The sequence below is a fragment of the Vicugna pacos genome, chromosome 3 (genome assembly GCF_048564905.1).
Source record: "Vicugna pacos chromosome 3, VicPac4, whole genome shotgun sequence".
NCBI lineage: Eukaryota > Metazoa > Chordata > Mammalia > Artiodactyla > Camelidae > Vicugna > Vicugna pacos.
In genome coordinates this window covers 12609711-12628982 of record NC_132989.1, presented here as the reverse complement: position 1 = coordinate 12628982, position 19272 = coordinate 12609711, and the positions used below count along the sequence as shown (strand labels likewise).

Below are 19272 nucleotides of genomic sequence, written 5' to 3'. Positions count from 1 at the left end.
CCCTACATATGTAAAGGAGTTAGTTAACTAAAACCTAGAATAGTAAGTGGTGTTGCAGGTGATTTATTACGTGATCAGGTAAATAAGGGAAAAGGAAGTTACTTTATTCATATTTTTAAAACATCCTTCAAGGTAGCCCAGTACCTGAACACAATAGGAGCCTGTAACTAGTGAACTTGTTTTTTCTTTGATCTGTCCAACAAATATTTATTAGGTACTTATTGTCAGTCATTGAGCTGTAAAAAAGAATAGGAACTTTGTTCTTTTATTTTTAATAGCTTTATTGATATATAATTCACATACTGTACAGTTCACACATTTAAAGTATACAGTTCATTGGGTTTTATTGTATTTACAAAGATATGCAATATATTTTTTTAACATTTTTTTATTGAGTTATAGTCATTTTACAATGTTGTGTCAAATTCCAGTGTAGAGCACAGTTTTTCAGTTATGCATGAACATACATACATTCACTGTCACATTCCCTTTTGCTGTGAGCCACCACAAGATCCTGTATATATTGCCCTGTGCTACACAATACAATCTTGTTTATCTGTTCTATATTTTGAAGTCCCAGTCTGTCCCTTCCCACCCCCCATCCCCCTGGCAACCACAAGTTTGTATTCCATGTCTATGAGTCTGTTTCTGTTTTTTGTATTTATGTTTTTTGTTTTTAGATTCCGCATATGAGCGCTCTCATATGGTATTTTTCTTCCTCTTTCTGGCTTACTTCATTTAGAATGACATTCTCCAGTACTATCCATGTTGCTGCAAATGGTGTTATGTTGTTGGTTTTTATGGCAGAATAGTATTCCATTGTATAAATATACCACAAGATATGCAATATATTTTAGATGTTCAACTTTGAAACACTGTTAGCACCTCAAGATGAAATTCCACTACCATTTAGATGTCCTCCCTTCTCAGTATTCGTCACTTCCTGGCCCTAAGCAATCACTAATCAACTGTCTATCTACATAGATTTATCTATTCTGGACATTTCATATAAAATGGAGTCATTAAATATATGGCCTTTTGTGAATGACCACTTTTACTTATAGTGTTTTCAGTGTCCACCCATGTTATATAGCATGTATCAGTACTTCATTCCTTTTTATGGTCAAAAATACTCCATATTTTGGATGTATCACATTTTGCTTATCTATTCATCAGGTAATGGATGTTTGTGTTCTTTCTGCCTTTTTGGCTCCTGTGAATAATACTGTGGTAAACAGTCGCATACATGTTTTTGTGTGGGCATGTTTTCATTTCTCTTGGGGATATAAATACTAGTAGAATTGCTAGGTCATATGGTAACTCTACATTTAATCATTTGAAGAACTATCAGACTTTTCCAAAGTGGCAGCATGAAACGTTACTCTTTGTGAGCTGAAAGAAATGGAGTCAAATTGGAGGTGGCAGAGTGTGGGATGTTTGACAATATGTAGTCTGTCTCTTATCACCCCATCTATTTTATTCTTCCCACTTCCATCTGTATAAGGCTCTCAAGAACTGCTCTTTCAAAATGTTATTTCCCTGCTCAAGAATCTACCAGGCAGGGGAACCCACTGACTGGTAGGATTAAACCTCATGGATCTGGTACTCAGGGCCTCCCATATTATGACGTAAGCAAAGCACAGTGGTTAGAATACAATTTAACATTAAAGAGAATTAAGTTTTAATTCAACTTTGAAAGTTTGTTAGCCTTAAGTTCTTGGTTGTAAAATTAGCCTTAAGTCCTTGGCTATAAAACTAATTTATCTCTGCCTCAGTTTCCTTGTCATTTAAATAGATTTCTGTAAAAATTTTTAGTAGAGAATGTTTAGTATAGTTTTTGGCACATTGGAGGTACTCAGTGTGTAGTGACTGATACAATATGAAGATAAAATCAGTTTGTGTATCTATGTACTAGCTGCAAACATCTGGAAAATGAACTTTAAACCATGTACGATAGCATGAAGATATCCATAAAAGCAAGGCGGTAAATTTAACAAAATGATATATGAGATTTCTCCACTAAAAACTCTAAAATGTTCCTATAAGATTTCAGTGGAGGTAACATGTTAATGAACTGGAAGATTCAATATTCTTTTGATTAAATATAATCTCAAGCAAAATTTCACCTTTTTTTTGTGGACACAGAAAATCTTACTCTGAAATTTGTATGAAAATGTGAAGAAAATACAACATTGAAAGCCATCTTGAACAATAACCAAATCAGATGAATTTTATGACTTGACATAAGCCACCAAAATCAAGACAGAATTGTATTTAACATGAGGATATGCAAGCTGATCAGTGGGACAAATTAGTTGAGAAATAGATCAATACATATCTAGTAAATGTCAATAAAAGCTCAAAAGCAATTCAATGAGAAAATAAAAATCTTTTTAACAGATGGTGCTGGAATAACTGGATATACGTAAGGAAAACAGGAAATCTCAACTTCACATCATGCACAGGATTAATTTATTTAGATAAATTATAGACTTGATTGTAAAAACTAAAACATTAAAGCTTTTTGAAGTAAACATGGAAAAATATATTTATGATCTTGGGGTTGACAAAGATTTCCTAGAGGTGAAATTAAAAAATCACAAAAGAGGATAAATTGAATTTCACCCAAAATAACACCACCACCAAACCTCTGCACATCAAAAGAAAATTAAAAGTTTAGCTACAGTCTGGGAGAAAATATTTGCAGTATATGTTTGACAATAAACTTGATCCAGAATAAATAAAGAACAAGCCAATAATAAAAAAAAAGCAATTTTTTTTACAATGAGGCCAAAGATTTGGACACTACACAAGAAAGGATGTATGAGTGATGAATATGAACATGAAAAAGTACTTGACGTTGTTAGTTACCAGAGACACACAAATTAAAAGCACAATGTGATGCCATTTCCTTGTGGCAACAACAAACGCTAGTGAGGATGTGAAGTAACTAGAACTTGTATATTGCTCAGGGAATTTATGAAACATCTGCTTTAGAAAACAGTTTGGTAGTTTCTCCTAAAGTTAAATAAAGTTTAATAGCAGCTTTACTAATAAAAAGCAAAAGCTGTGCTTAATAATAGCCAAACGACCATCAAGAGGGCAGTTGGTGAACAAGTTGTGGTATATTCATGTAATAGAATACCTGCTCAGCAACATAAAGGCAACAAGCTACTGATACATGGAACAATGTGGATGAATCTCAAGAAAAAGAATGTTGAACAAACCAGTAAGAAACAAATGAGAACACACTATATAATTTCATTTATGAAAGTTCCAGTCCACAGTGGTAGAAACCAGAATCACAGTTTCCTGTCGGGGGTGGAATGACTGGAAGAGGACATGGGGGAGTTTTGGGGGTAATGGGAGTGCTTAATAGCTTGATTGTAGAGTTGGTTACGTGGATGTATGTGTACATTTGCCAGACTCATCTAATGGTATACTGAAATCTGTACATTTTGTTTCATGTAAATGTTCTCTCAAAGAGACAGATTTAAATGCATCCTTGGAAATGTATTAGCTCTGTGTACTTGGCAATATAATTTATCTCACAGTGCATCAGTGTCTTTATCTCTTTAATTTTTACAAAGGTAGAGAAATGCATGTTAAATGTTTAGTGATTTTTTTTGACACATTGTAGGCACTATGAAAGTATATTGTATCATTAGTGCAACTACATTGCTAACTAGCCAAATATGTGCTATAGTCAAGTAAGAGTCTTGATTACTTTTGTACATTACCCTTTTATTCTTTTGTCTATGCATTTGCTTCTGTGTATCTTCTAGATTGAAACATACTCATTGATAATTAAGGCAGCACTTGCTGCCTACCAAGTGCTAACGTCATCTTGAACAAATCTGTTTCTTTCAGCTTTAGTTTTCTCATCTTGTTTCTTATGCCTTGCTGTCCATTAGAATCACACCTGGTGAAATTTTTAAATCACAATAATGCTTGTCATCCAATGGTCTGGTATGGGGTCCCGGCATTAGTAATTTTTAGATGCTGTCCAGGGCTTTTTGAGTATGGTGTCAGAGTTGAAAACCCTTGGACCTGGTGATCGTTAAAGACCTTTGCAGTTAAAATGGGAATCTATCAGTTGTAAACATTCAATTACTTGGTTAAGCTACATTTTTAAATGTTGCTATTGGTGGTGGTGTTACTGAATTACCATATGCTTAGACAGGGCACAGAATTTCCAGCTGGATACCAACACTATGCTTTCTGTTTCCTCATGTTCATCTTTTTCCCTTATTTGCCTTATCTTCCTGGGCCTTTATAATACTAGACTTCTTAATTTATGGTCTTAGGTTCTAAATATATTCACTTACCATAAGGGAAGTTTAAAAATTTTTTTAGTTACTGTTATTTTTATTGTCCTCTTCTATGAATGGAAGCCATAATCTTCCTCACTTGGAAAGACAGAATTGCAATACTGAATTTTGAATAGTCTCATCCTGCTTTGCTCAGTTGTAGTACTTTGGCTAGAAAATTCCCCCACACAGCTATTGTGTCTACTGCTGTATCAGCAAAGTAGAAAAGGAAATCTGATATAAAACCTTCTGAAAATGCAGAGAGATTTATTATTTTTTTAATCTGGAAATTGCAGACAGATCAAAAAATAGCTTCATTCTTTCCTTTGCATGTGTAATAAGCTATTCAGCTGGGTTGGAGGTGATGCGGTCACTAACTGCATTACAAATAGCTTGATCAGGTGGGCTGATTGATGGAAGGATAATGACTTAGTAGAATTCATAAAGGGAGAAAAGAATGGGATCCTGGGATTGCTCCTGAATCTCCTTTGAGTTCAGAGACCCTGGGCTAACGCTCCCCACCAATGATAAAGGATTTGCTGTTGTCCAACCATCCTGAATAGCTGACAGTATAATCTATAGCTCAGAAGCTCAGATGTCTTGGATGGGACATTTTTTTGCTCTTATATGGGGAAAAATAAAAGAGTAAAATCCTGTGGTGATTGAAGTGTGATATGTCACCTCAGCCGTCTTGGTCCATGCAGTAACGTCACATGCTTCCTTTCTACTTAATGTTGATTTTTAAAAAATCTGTAGCTCATTATAGAAAACCCCTCATTCTTCTTCCTAGCCAAAGTTATTTCTTGTGCCTGGCAAATACATCATAACCAAATCTTTCACAACAGTGCCTAGTGAAAAGATGAAAAGATATCTTAGCATGTATTTGATTCTGAATTGGTTAAATGCATGACTTTAAAAAAGTCCCTTCTTGCCACCTGACATGAGTATTTGTCAAGAGATTTATATACATGCATCTTCTTTAATACCTTGAATAACAGTAACCCTCACTACTTCATAGGCATCATTTTTCATTTTTGGACAAGTATTGGAATTTCCCCTTCTCAGTTGTATTCTGTTCTCTAAAACCATATAAAAATGCCTAAGCACTCTTCAGTATGACAGACTTTTTAAGTGTCAGGTAAAAGATAACTTTTTTGAGTTTTTTTTTTTTTTGTTAGAATAAATACCCTCATGTTCTTCAACGTTCAGCCATTGACCACACGCCATGATTCTGTGCTCATCACCAATCCTGGTCACTCTAAATAGAAGAGCTCTAGTTTCTCCAAAGATCCCTGAAAATGTTTTTGTGGAATTTAGAACTCTATTCAATATGTTGCCTGAAAACCAAAAGTGGAATGAGATTTTCATCTACTTGTTTTTGGACACTACTATTTATTGTCCCCATAAATCTTTCTTGAAGAAGGGCAGGCAATGAATAAATGGCTGTTGTTCCATTTAACACTGCCTTACGTTGCATTAACTTTTTTTCCTGGCAGCCTCATTTTTCCTGTTCAGTGAACTCAATCTCCATGGCTGGTTAATTCTGTCACTTGAGAGTGTGATTCAGATGAAGCCAGGCTGAGTGCCAAGCCATCCCATGGTCACAGTCCACAGCCCTCTTCCCTGCCAATCACCAGCCTGTAGACCCTTGGTTGTAAGAGAAATTGAGGTGTGCTTTGTTCATCCTATCTTTCAAATGACAATCTTGAGGCCACAGAAAAAACAAGCTGGTTTTAGTTTTTGGAGTAATAGTTCTGGATCTGCTCAGAATGGCTCAATCACCTTGGATAAGTGTTCTAATGGAGCTTTTGGGAGGTTCTTCTAAAGATTACATTGACATAGAGTACAGTCCTTACCCATATGGATGTTCAGTAGTGAGCATCACATGCTTTTAGGAAGGTGAGCACATTGTTACATTTTGGGATTGGTAGAACTGCCAGAACCCTTCTTTTTTCATTTTTGTATTCTTTTTTATTAAAGGTTATTAGAAGATATTGGATATAGTTCTCTGTGCTATACAGAAGAAATTTGTTTTTTCAAATCTATTTTTATATTTAGTGGCTAACGTTTGCAAATTTGAAACTCCCAAATTTATCCTTTCCCACCTCTTTCCGCTTAGTCTTTCTTTAATTGTCCTAAGACTTTTAGACATGCATTTCGATCCACATTGTATTATAAGTATATATAGAAGTTTTATTACTGATTGAATTCTGTTATTTTTAGTAATCGACACGAGGATGGGTGGAGTTTAAAAACCAAAGATTGCAGTTGTGAAATCGTGTTCTAAACTATAGAATAATGATCTAAGATCACAGGCTCTTAAGCTGCGCCTGCTGTCCAGCATTGTGCTAAGAGGTCTTCACGTGGGTTGGAACCCATAACAGTGCTGTTAAATCTGTGCCCTTGCCTTTGATTCTTTCCCTTTTCACCTGTCATGTTTGGGTAAGGTTGGACGTGTGGTTGGTGGTTGCTCAGCCTCTGGACCCCAGGTCAGTGTCACAAATATTCACTTACGTGTCTCCACCTACCTTCCTACCAGTGGCACACTTCATGCGTTGACTGTAGCACTCCTTTTTGGCCAGCCCAGACACAGCCAAAAGCGCTTCTCCATGTAGCATTACCATTACTGCTAGCTGGTAGTTGGCATGGGAATGAAATACCTTCATGTTAGCATGATCATGTAGAGTTAGACAACCTGAGTTCAAGTTCAAACTCTGTCTCTTCCTTGGCATAGTATTTATGTCTTATGTATATTTGCTCAGCATAATTTCTCTGCGTCTCAATTTCCTCATCCACAACATGAAAATAGTAATAGTTTCTACTCCATATAGTTGTTGTCAGTATGAAATGAAGCAATGTGAAGATGTTGGAACAGTGTCCACACATAGTTAGCTCTTAATAAATGGTAGCCCTCAAGTGAACTCAACTGCCTTTTCTTTTGTGCAGTATCACAGATGTACAATTGAAATTTATTGAATAGCTCAAACCTCGATCTGGGCATTAGGAGTGATATATTCGATAATTACGGATGTTCAAGTGTGTGTTTGTATGTGTTATGGTTGATTCCTCTGTGCATTTGTGGAGGTGGATCAAGAAGGATAGTGATTTACATTTTTCTAATTTTCTATTTTGGTTAGCATTTGAAGTAGACCATTTGGTAAACATGTCACTGAAATATCCTTTCCAAAATGGGTGCTGACCTGGCTAATGACCGTACTCAGCCATTAACCTGAATTTCTTCCATCTTCAATTCTATTTACAGAAGTACAGAAAAATGTACTAGTTGCTGGCGGAAGCAGGAGTCAGTCTTGCTGACCTCTCTAGGTCTGTTACTCCGACAGACTCTTGGTCAGGCAGCCTCTGTCCCGATGGCTGTCTCTAAAGTACCTGTGTGTTCCCTGTTTGCACTTGTTTCCGGTAGCTTTGCTGAGGTGCTGCTGCTGCTCTTGTGCATACATGCAAGGTGGGCAGTGCGTGTGTGTGTGCGCACGCGTGATTTGTGGGAGTGCGTCTGTGTGTGTGCAGGGACATTTGAGTCGTACGTATCGAAGAATAAGAGGAGGCTGTGTACATAGGTGGTGTGTGTGGGTGGAGGACATACATAACTGTGTGTTTCCGTGTCGCTGTGTGCGCACCCTGAGAATATAAAGCACAGCCATCCCTCAAGTTGGTGTTGTCTGTAATCAGCCTATTCAGTGTTGGCCCATGTTTTTTCCATTTGTCCTGCCCTTTTTCTAGCCCCTCTCTCTCACTCTCCCTCATCTCCACACATCTTACCCTCTCGGAGAGTACCACCGCTCAGCAGTCTGCCCCATGCCCTGTTCTCTCAGAGCTGAGAGCCTCCTCGTGTTTACCCAGGGTGGGCTTCACATGATGAGTCTACCTAGTTTCTCAATGGTTTCTATGCAAGACAGCTCCTGTTTTCCCAGGGCATCTATCATGTCAGGCTTTCCTGGGTAAAACGTGACCAGACCCTTGGATTTTAGTTCCTCTCTGTTGCTCCTTACCGAAGTATTTCTTCTGTCAGTTCCAGCTAGGCAGATCAGTTATTTGAAAATGGTGAGGAATTTGAGGCATGTAAATAATAGTCAAAATTAGAACCTTGTGCTCTTTTCAAAAAGTGATTTCCACGGAGGGTTGAGAAGGAGGGAGCATTCGGATCCAACATCCAGAGGGGTCTATCAGTAGAATACTTGCAGAGTAGTAGTTTACATTCTGGCCCTTTCCTAATCTCTAGTGTTCTTGAGTCTTTACCCATCACAGGCCTTAGTAGAGACCTATTGATTGATGAGTTATTTTCTCAGGGCTTGAGTGAGATGTGTATCTTTTAATTTTTCAGTGGCATTCCTTGAAGAATTAAGTTCTGGTAAAGGAATTTTCCTTGCTTCATACTTAGTACTCATGTTGACAACCTGCCGTGCCAAAATTAATAGTAATATTAATAATCGTGGCAGGTTATGAATAAAATCTGTCAGTATCACTAGATATTCATGCTTTCTGCACCCCTTATATTCTGTTTACAGTTCTAATAATTGAGCATCTCAGAGCTCAGAGAAATAACAACTGAGTTTATTAATGATAACAATTATGGATATGAAATTACACAAGGTTCCATTTACATAATGCAAATAAAGGAATCAATTACAAATCTAGAGAAGGTAGAGGGTTCTGACTTGTCAGTGAACTCGAAGCCCACAACGTTCTCATTAGGAGAATTTTTTTCTTTTTTTCTGGCAGTGACATTAACCTACCAGCTATCCATGGACGGGGGACTACAGCTTGGGAATCTAGAGGATATAGGCTTAAATATGACTGCTTTACATCTGACTCACGGGGTGACTTAAGGATAAAGCGAGTACCTAACAGATGTAAAGCTATTTGCATTCCACATTTCCCCTCCTATCAGTGGTATCATTTAGGGCTTATAACCACATGAAGAAAGAAAAGTCAGATTTTGCTGTTAAGAGAATAACATTATACAAGCTAATGGGATACCTCTGAAAATGTCTCGGCTCACACACAGCGCCCCCTGCAACAGGAATGACTGCACCTTCTGCTGGGTTATAGAAGCGGGCCTCAGGCATGATGTCCAAGATTGACGTACACTCTGTTCACACTTTTTGGGCCTGGGGAGGACACCTCACACTAGCTAGGCCTATCAGGTCTTTGGCTGGGAATTAAACATAGAAACAAGAATTGAGAATCAGTCTTTCCTTGTAGTTGGACCAACACCATAAAAACTTGGGTTATCTTGTCTTCTACTGGGCAGAATGGGTGGCAAAAAAATGACAAAGGTGAGAAAGAAGCAGATTCACAGAATGAAGCAATAATGAAAGAAGAAATAAGCTCCTTTGGTAGGCATGTAGTGCCTTTGTAGCTTCCTTATCCAGTACTTCTGAGGCCCTGTGCTACGTTCCTACCCTTGGCTGCCATGAAATGCCTGTGGATCCTTGAAATAAACTACTTGTTTTATTGTTTTTGCTTAAGGTGGCATTAGCGTTTGTTTGTTACTAATAGAGTCTCGATTATGACAAATACTTTGTCTAAGTCACAGAGCTAGTGAGTATTGCAGAGTGAGGGAGAGCTCAGGTTTCTTTACCCCTTCTCTGCAGTCTTCCCCATAGCTCTGTAGCTACTTCTGGTATTCCCCAGTCCTCAGCCTCTATTCAGGACCCATCCAGCCCTGTCATGAGTGTGGAGCCCACTTTGGGGTTCTCAGATCTCAGAGTTTAGAATGAGGGCTTTCGGCTTTGCTTCTAGCATGTACAAATCCACTCTATCAGGATGCTCCTTGATTCATTAAAATTCTACAGGAAGGAAATGCAGCCAGCTGCCATTCTCCTTGCTCATCATCTTTCTTGGTGTCAGTCGCACCTCATTGCATTTGGCAATGCTCCTGACGTGAGTGACATTAGCCAGAGCACAAGTCAGGTAGCATCTGCTGAGGAGTGGGAAAAAAAAATCACAAACACATTTATAAAAGGGAAAACAAAATCAGGGTGACATCCAGGTTGTCTTTTTGATAGTCTCTGTTTCTGGGTTTGCGTTTAGGATAGATGGCTCCATTTTTTGGTGTTCCAGTTTAACTGTTTCAAAGTCTGTCCCTCAGAGGAAACTCTTTTTTTCTCAGAGGAAACTCATAACATAGAATAGACATAGTAAGAACAAAGGTTTTAACAAGGATAACCATGTGGTCCAGTTTGTCCAAGATGGCCTCAGTTTAGAGTTATTATCCTAGCATAATTTTCAGTAGGACCCCCTTCCCTTTCAAACATGCTCTGATTTGAATGATAAATTATGTGGCCACCCTAGTAATGGTCCACATTTGGAGAACCGTCCATCAGTGATATTTACGAAGCACCCACTATGCATGATCAAAGGTGGTATGAGGCGGGTGGGTTTGTAAGTGTAAATGGAAGTAGTTCACGGTCTCTGCCCATAATCTTCCTTCCCTAAACTGGAAGGAAGTAATACAGCAAAATAGAATGGTAACTCTAGGGAGCAAAAAAGTGGGACTGCGTAGTACAAGCCAGTTGATTCTTGGTTTACTGTTCCTGTTGGAGGCATGGACACAGAGAGTCTGGAGACAGACAGCTTGGGTTGACATCCCAACTCCACCATTTGCTAGCTGTGTGACTATGAGAAGAGCAACTTATCTACCCAAGCCTCTAGTTTCTCAGTGACACATGTAGGTGATAACAGTGTCTTCCTTCTTGTTGGGGTGTTGTGAGGATTGTGTTACGTGTGGAAGGTGATTAAAACAGTGCCTAGTGGAAACTAAGAACTCAGTAAAGAGAGGTGAGACAGGATCTGTACCAGCATGTCCTTGCTGAGTTAAAAATCTTTAGAATCAGCCCTTGCCTCTGTCATTCAAACTTTGTGCTATGTTAGGCAGGGCTAATCGCAGAATCCCAGGACGGTGAGGCCCTGTACTGTTAGCCAGCCGCGTCTCTGTCACTCAGCGGTGGATGGTTGGTAGGTAAACAACATTCCTCAGAATCATTCATCACATTTCTTCTCGACATTTTCAAATAGAGTTGTGACAGCAAGGCAAACTGTGTGCTGTGGGCTTAGAACAGATGGTGTCAGAAGAATCTAGTATGTGATGGAAACACATGGTACATTCCCGTCCAGCACAGGGAGGGGCAGGAACAGTGTGTACTGAGTAATTCCTCCTTCCAGGTGGTGAAGGTGGGAGGTAAAAGGAGACAGTGGGATACCAACAGCACAGCCCTTCATTGAAAAAGTCTAGAATGATGCTTCTCTAGAATTTCCTCCCTGGGCCTAGAAGGTATTAAAGTTTTTAAAATGCTGTTTGAATACTTGTTTCTTGGAAATGCAGTAGGAATTATTTCCATGAGTTGACTGAAAAGTTTGGGATATCTTGACATCTTGTCCAAAGAATATGGTCCTCCCCCCCAAAAATAACTAGTTATAAAGCTAAAGCTACTGGAACTATTATTATTTACTATGGTCATTTAAATTAATGGCTAACTTAGCTCTGTACGTTAGATCTGAGCTCAAAGTTTTACTAAGCATTGTCTCATTAAATGTCTCTGACCACATTGACGTAGGTGCTTTGCTAATTCCCATTATGCTTATAAGAAAACTGGTTCAAAGAGGCCTAAGGGTCAAACAGCCACTAGGGGGAGAGGCCTTTTACCTAGGCCAGTCTGAATCCAAATGTTCTACTCCTGATTACTATGCTATATGCTATGATAAACTTGCCCTAAATATAATAGATTATAGAACTAGGTACGCCAAAGATCATAGATGATCATTATGTTCAAGGATGAAATAATAATGAATGGAAGAAGAATGAAATACTGAGGTTTAATTTGCAGCAACATGGATGGACCTGGAGATTGTCATTCTAAGTGAAGTAAACCAGAAAGAGAAAGAAAAATACCATATATCACTTACATGTGGAATCTAAAGAAAAAAAAAGACAAACTTATTTACAAAACAGAAAGAGATTCACAGACATAGAAAACAAATTTATGGTTACCAGGGAGGGAAGGGATAAATTGGGAGTTCGAGATTTGCAGATACTAACTAATATATGTAAAATAGATAAACAACAAGTTAATACTGTATATATAGCACAGGGAACTATATTCAATATCTTATAGTAAGTTATGGTGAAAATAAATATATGTTATGTTCAGGTATGACTGAAGCATTGTGCTGTACACCAGAAATTGACACAACATTGTAAACTCACTATACTTCAATAAAAAAAAATACACACACACACACACACACACAAAATAAATACGGAAGGCTAGAAGAGCATTTCTGGTTTAACTGGATTTTCCTCCAGTTCTATAACTAAATTACATGGGTTCTGGGCTTACAGTTGTTTGGCTAGTCTTGTTTTATAGGGAAGATCTTTTATTTTTTTTCTGGAAAACATTCCAAGAGTTTAGCAATACTAAAATGCCAGAAAGTTCCTCCTGATTTTGAATTTAAGATGGTGTTATTTAATCTCATGGGATGATATGAGCTGGGTATTGGAATATAAGCTCTTTTTGCTATATTGAGTAACACAGTGATTTCTCATTTAAAAATTTTTTTATTGTTTATTTGTAGAAATATTTATGGTAGGAATTCTCTATGCCAGGCTCTGTGCAGATATATACGAGACACAAAAAGGAGGAAAATGGCCACGTCTATCGTCATTAAGTTTATTATCTTGCTTTGTCCTGGGAAAACAAAACAGATTATGAAATCCTGCCATGTTCAGTAGTAGAGTGTATTAATTGCATTTTATCATTCCTCTGTATTTAAAATTTTAATTGCTTGCATAAGTTTCTGAATGCATCCACAAGCTGTCTCATAATAAAGCCACAGAGACCTCAGTAATGTAGTGTTTAATGGCTGATAGCCTTGATTCAGAAAGGTAAGAGGGTCATCACTTTGCTGAGTAACCCAGAATAAGTTGTTACACTTCTCCTAGCTTATTTACTAATTTATAAAATGACCCTCTGCTCTCCTTTCTCTGCAGGCAAGCCATAAATATCAGTTCATTCTCCACATGAAGATGCATCTGTCCCAGAGTTGAACAAGCACCTGGAGCCAGAGGACTCTGATTTGTCAGCTTTGAAGATGATTTGTCTACTTTTCCCTGTCTACTTCTGGGTGAGTCACCTCATCTTCTATTAAGTGGGAATGCCATTCCGTGTTCTGCCTACCTTGATGATGGCCCAATATTCAGTTCCAGTAAGATGGATTTGAAAATGCTGTATGGATTCAAGGCTTTCTAGTTCAGTGGAGCTTCAGTCTGAGCCACTCGGCTGACAGGCATGAAATAATTTCAGATGGTGTCACTGTATACCTTGAAATATTAGATGGTTTCTTTGTGGGTCATACAGGGCAAGAAGATGATGATGTGAATTATTCTCTGAATTCAGGTTCCACTGTTAACAAAATGCCTTCTGTAATATAATTTCTGGTGCGTGACCAAGTGGAAATGCATGCATCGTCATCTCGCAGTGCAGGAAATAGTCCATGCTCAAAAATGAGTTGGTTCCCCAACTTCTATTTCTCCTCCCTATTTAGGAGAGATGTTCATATCTCCTGGCACCAAGTCCCCAAGTCTGCCTCCAGATTACAGAGTATGCTCAGCAGGGAGTTGTTCCCTTGTCAACAGTGAGCATTAGTGCAGCAGTTGGACTGGAAGGGAAAGGCTTTGTCTATTACGAAGCCTGCAGAGCTTGGTTGCTAGGCAACCCAGTCTGGAGGCAGCAAACAGTGTGCACCACGAGGGAATCCAGGGAGGTGGGCCTGGAAAACAGGGAGAAGCAATTCTTTTCTCAGAGTCAGCCGAGGCAGGAAAAGAAAAAGCACTGCCTACTGCCCAGGTGAAGAGGAGGTGCACACATCAAATTAAGTTGTGCATTTTGGTGTCACAGTGCTAGGTGCCAAAACTCACAGGTAACTATACCATTATCTGGAAAACTGTGACTCTGAGCAGGTGGCTTTCAATGGTCTGGCCAAAGGAGAAAGCCAAGGAACCGCGTAACACTAACTCCTCCTCATTCCTACCCCTGCAACCACCACATGTACGTAAATCTTCTTAAATCACAGAAATGTGATACTGACCTTTTATTTGCACGAAAGGATGGAAAGAAAAGGCTATATTACTAAAAACCCTGGAGTAGATGCTCTTTGGAGTTTGTTAAGCTTAAGGTTCTAAATCAAACAACTCTGTCCACTCCTAAACATAACTAAATATTTACATAGGGCAGAACATGCCAAAATGCATATACGGGGGAAATTATTTTTCATATAGCCAAGCTCTTACAGTTCCTCTGTCCCGAATAATATTCCTGCTAAGCTGCCAGCAGATTTGAAAGATGCAAAAGTAGGTACTCTTCGGGGAGTCAAGGCGTAAAGTACTGAGCCACTTGGGAAGTCTAACATAACCAGGTAAACATTCACTAGTTCTCAGCTTAAGCCTGACAGTTTATTTGACTGCAAAGGCATGGGGCGCCTCCCGGTGAGATTTGCTAGGAGAGGTATCCAGGTTGAGAACTAGGCTGAGGTTGGCACGTGCAGGCCCACGGCGGTTGAGTGAGTATACAGAGAAGGCATTAGATCCTAAGATTTGCAGATACGCAGATAGAGATTTGAAGCAGGACTTCTGCACTTATTTCAGCTGTTAACCTTAGACATGTTACCTAAATTATTTGATGCACAGTTTCTTCACCAGTACAATGGAAACAAGAAGAGTATTTACCTCTAAGTGATGCTATGAGCTTAAAATGAAATAATGCATGGAAATCACTTAACAGAGGGCCTGACATGTTGTCAACAACGAATACAGGCTGGTAAGCTTGTCCATGTAGGTACATGGGTCAGTGTCACAGAGTAAAACGGGGTGGTGGTATTGTTTGGAAACAAACAAACAAACAAAAAACAAAAACCTCACAGCTCAGGGGCAGGATGTTGCCATGGAAAAGTGAAAATAGAAGGTGAAGACCAGGCGTCTGGGGGCCTAGGTCACCACCAGGCGACTGGAGTCCAGATGCACAGGTGACGACTCAGAGCTTATACAGGACGAGCAGACCTGTCCCCCAGGCCGCCTTCCCAAACACCACGGAGAGCAGTGCCCCAGCAGGGTTCCGGAGAGCGCCTCCAAACCCAGATGCTTACGGTCCGGCGTCTTTTATTTGCAGGGAACACTGGGCTTTGAGTCCTTTCTGGGACTTTGGCGTTTTTGGATTTGGGGCTTTTACTCTGTGAACGGTGTACTTCGCAAACTCTTTCCTACTGTACCGGCCGACTTTAAACAGCATGTGTCTTTTCCTCCCTGGGCTACCACTTTGTTGACAACAACAAGGTCGCCATAAGTGATCTTTGACTCGTCTCCACTTCATCTTTTACACATTTTTCCTAATTATTTTTCTTAAGAGTCTTGGAGCTTTTTATCCATCCAGCAAAAAAATTTTATTGAGTGTGTCTACTAGGTGCCAAGCACTGTCACAGGCACTCAAGATAACATACAATGGTAACAGTCTCGCAAAATTTCTGTCCTCATGGCATTTACAGTGGCCGGAGAGGGACTATATCAGGTGGACAAAATGTCTGATTATTTCAGATGGCAGTAAATGCTGTGAGGTGCATTAAAAGGAAGAGGAACTGTTTCAGTTACCAGTTGTTGTGGGAAAACCACCCAACATGTGCTGCCTAAAAACAATAATTTATCAATTCCCATGAATCTGTGAGTTGACTGGACTCACCTGAGTGGTTCTCCTCCTCTAGGTGAAATCCCAAAGTTACTTACGCAACTGCATTCATCCAAGGTCACTGTCATCCTCCAGAAGGTCTTTACCTTGTCATCGTTCTGTATGCCTTCACAAGCTTCTCTATAGAGAGGCAGCAGGATGTTAAACACACAAGACCCTCGGTGCAGGTGTTTCTTAAGCATATGTGGCTGTCATACTTTTTGATGTCCCACTGGCCATATCAAGTCACATGTGCAAGCCCAGACTCAGGGTGCCGGGGGCCACCCAAGTGCATGAAAACAGGGCCTGGTTCATTAGGGGTCACTGAGATGAAGGAAGATGATGACTTTACATTGGAAAACGAGTGACAACTCTGAGCAGTAGCGCTATTTGAACTGAGACCAGAGGGCTATAAAAAGATCAGCGAGAAGAGGATAAGTACAAAGGTGTTGAGGTAAGACAGGCTTCGGGTCCTTGAGGCTCTGAGATGAGGCCTCTATAATCTGTACTTTGTGAGCAGGAGGAAGTAGTGGTTAGAAGACCACGTCAGTGAGGCTGGGCAGAAGGCAGACAATCAGGCCTCAAGGACCATAGTAGGGGTTTGGATTTTAGACCACATGCAGTGAGAAGCCATTAATATGTTTAAGAAAGAGAGTCAACTGATCTGATTTACATTTGTAGAAGTAAAAGTCAGACTTCTTTGTGAGGAAATTATAAGAATATTATCCCTATCATTTCAACAAGTCACAGTCAAAAGAAAGGGATGGTGCTGGATTAAGAGTATGATTAAAGAATGATCCTGGAATAGGGGGGAAATAGGAGTAACGACGTTTCAAGATCACTGGAGAAATTTTAAAAATTACTGAAATGCAGAGGCAATATTATCAACCAGGATACAAGTTACAAAGCAGTAGAGATACTATGTTCTCACTTTGGTTAAAAAACAACACAGACAGGTATACACATATGTGTAGAAAAAGATCTACAAAGACACCTACTAAGGTGTTAACCTTGGTGGTGATCCCTGAGTGTAAGATTATGGTGTTTTCATTTGCATAAAAATAAGAGATGGCAATGAGACAAGAGTGAAAATCAGGAGTGCAGATAGAAAGCTGTTACCCAGGAGAGAAATCATCCACTTTTAAAGGCTGATCACAGTGGAGTTGTGAGAAGTTGATATGTCAGAGAGATAATTTGGGGGTGGAGAGGTTAGGAGTTACTGATGAGTTGGCAGTTGTAGCAGAGTAAAAGGGTAATCAAGAATGACTCCTAGGTTTTTGGCTTGAAAAATGGATGGAAGTGGTGACATTTTCTGAGATGAGGAAGAGCCAAGCAAGTTCAGTTTGGGTACCTTTCTCAGAAGGGGGTTAGGAGGTAACTAGATATCTTGTGATGGGTCATCAATTAAGAGATGTGCCATTGTAAGTTCCTAATCTTCTTGGATGAGTTACCTTCATTCCCCAGTGTTCTGTTTAGAGCAAACCTTGTTAAGCAGAGAATGAATGAATGAGGACATGGCTTAAAAAGTCACCTGGGATGTTAGTTGGAATATAAGTAATACAGCACGGGATGATGTGTGAAATAATGGTTGCCTTCTTAAGCCTCTCCATTTTAGAAGGTCAATGCCAACACTGGAGGTGGTCCAGAGAAATGAACCCCAACCACTTACCACAGATAAAAATGAGACTAATAAAGAACAGAAACAGGAGTAAAAGTTGCTGTGTCTAGATAGTGAAATCAGACATACTGGAGACAGATTATCAGTGTAAATAATCAGTGATCAGAATGTTTTTTGAGCCAGCAGTCAGTTACTGGAAATCTCCAGTTAGCCCAAACTCATCTTATCTGTGTGATCATGGTTTTATTGTAATAGTTTTATAACTTTGTAGGATTGCCTAGAAGACTTCCCTGTCAAGGCTGAAGTTAAACAAAGCAGTGGGGCCTCTTGGCTAATTGTAGCAAGAAAAAATTTGTCTAGATGTGAGGAAGAGTTTCCAAAACAGGAAATCAAGACTAGAACAGGTGATTCTTTGAAAGGGTTTCCACTCATCGAACCTATTTCCTAATGCATGATTTTATGGCCAACTATTTAAAAAGCAAAAATAACCAGAGTCTGGAAATGCAACTCCATCCAGTGTGTTTTTTTTTTTTAACTTGGCCCATACCCAGTGCATCCAGATGCGTCACAGCTGAGTCAGTCCAGGTGGTTCTCTGAAGCAGCCAAAGCGAGCATTTCAGATATGCCACAGATTTGGATACTGGAGATCTCAGACCTTTCACTAAATAGTAAATCCAAGACGCCAATTACAGAGGCTTAGAGACCACAAGAACTAAAAGGGGACAGGTGAAATATCAAGCAGTGAGCAGGTGTGGATTTTATTGGGGAAAAATTCCCCAGCCTTCAGTTGAGTTCAGGTATTTAACATAGGTCCTTCATTAATGTTTATTCAATTTTTATTAAAACTATGTTTTCAATTTTATACTGCCTGAAGAAAAAAATCTGGCAGAATACATGCTTTCAGTGTTCTTATTTAAGAAGTAATTTTTTCCAATGGAAAGAAGGGAATGTATAAAGTGCTTGGGTTTTCTTAATAGTCTGTGAAAAAAAAAACAGTTGGGTGTATAATCAAAAGATTTGCTTTCTTTAGCAGAACTAGACTATTAAAACTAAATTATAATGTTCTAAACATTACCTTTCAAAAAAGTACCCACATAAAAAATAATTTTCCTGAGTATCTCACTTAGAAAATACCCTACCCAGTCAGACAGACCACATCTCTCTCCATAGTTATGAGACGCGGCCATGGAGACAGCTCTGTATTCATGACACTGCATGTCCTCTTTGTCTTTCAGATCAGCTCATGGGGCCTATTGATAATAAGATCTTAGCGGCTTTGAGAAATTTCCCAGTAAGTGAGTTTAAACTCACTAAGAAATAGGCCAAAGAAAATAGATGGACCTCAGGCTGAGAAAGTGAGCACAAATCAGATTAATCACTGGGGCTCAGTATGTTTCTATCTGGTTTCTATGGTGAGAGGAGGACCAGGAAATACAACAGAATGAATTAGAGATTGTAAATAATCCAGAGGTGCCTTCAGATGCCGAGTGAAAAAGCCCAGATAGAGGCCGCAGACACTCAGCTTGATCTCTCCGTGTTGGTAGATCTGTTCCTAAGAGGGAAGGGCAATGTCAGAGACAGAATAACGCAGGGCAGCACAGAAACTCTCCTGATG

At 39.3% G+C, this 19272-nt stretch overlaps 1 long non-coding RNA gene across 8 annotated transcripts in view; it reads left to right on the top strand.

Annotated features, from left to right (window-relative positions):
* Positions 1 to 19272, top strand: part of LOC140691221 (uncharacterized) — a 647918-nt gene that overhangs the window by 564354 nt on the left and 64292 nt on the right. For all 8 annotated transcript variants that reach the window (XR_012066789.1, XR_012066790.1, XR_012066778.1 and 5 more), the window contains one exon: positions 13318 to 13451. This is a non-coding gene — a long non-coding RNA (uncharacterized lncRNA). The remainder of the gene's footprint in view (positions 1 to 13317; positions 13452 to 19272) is intronic.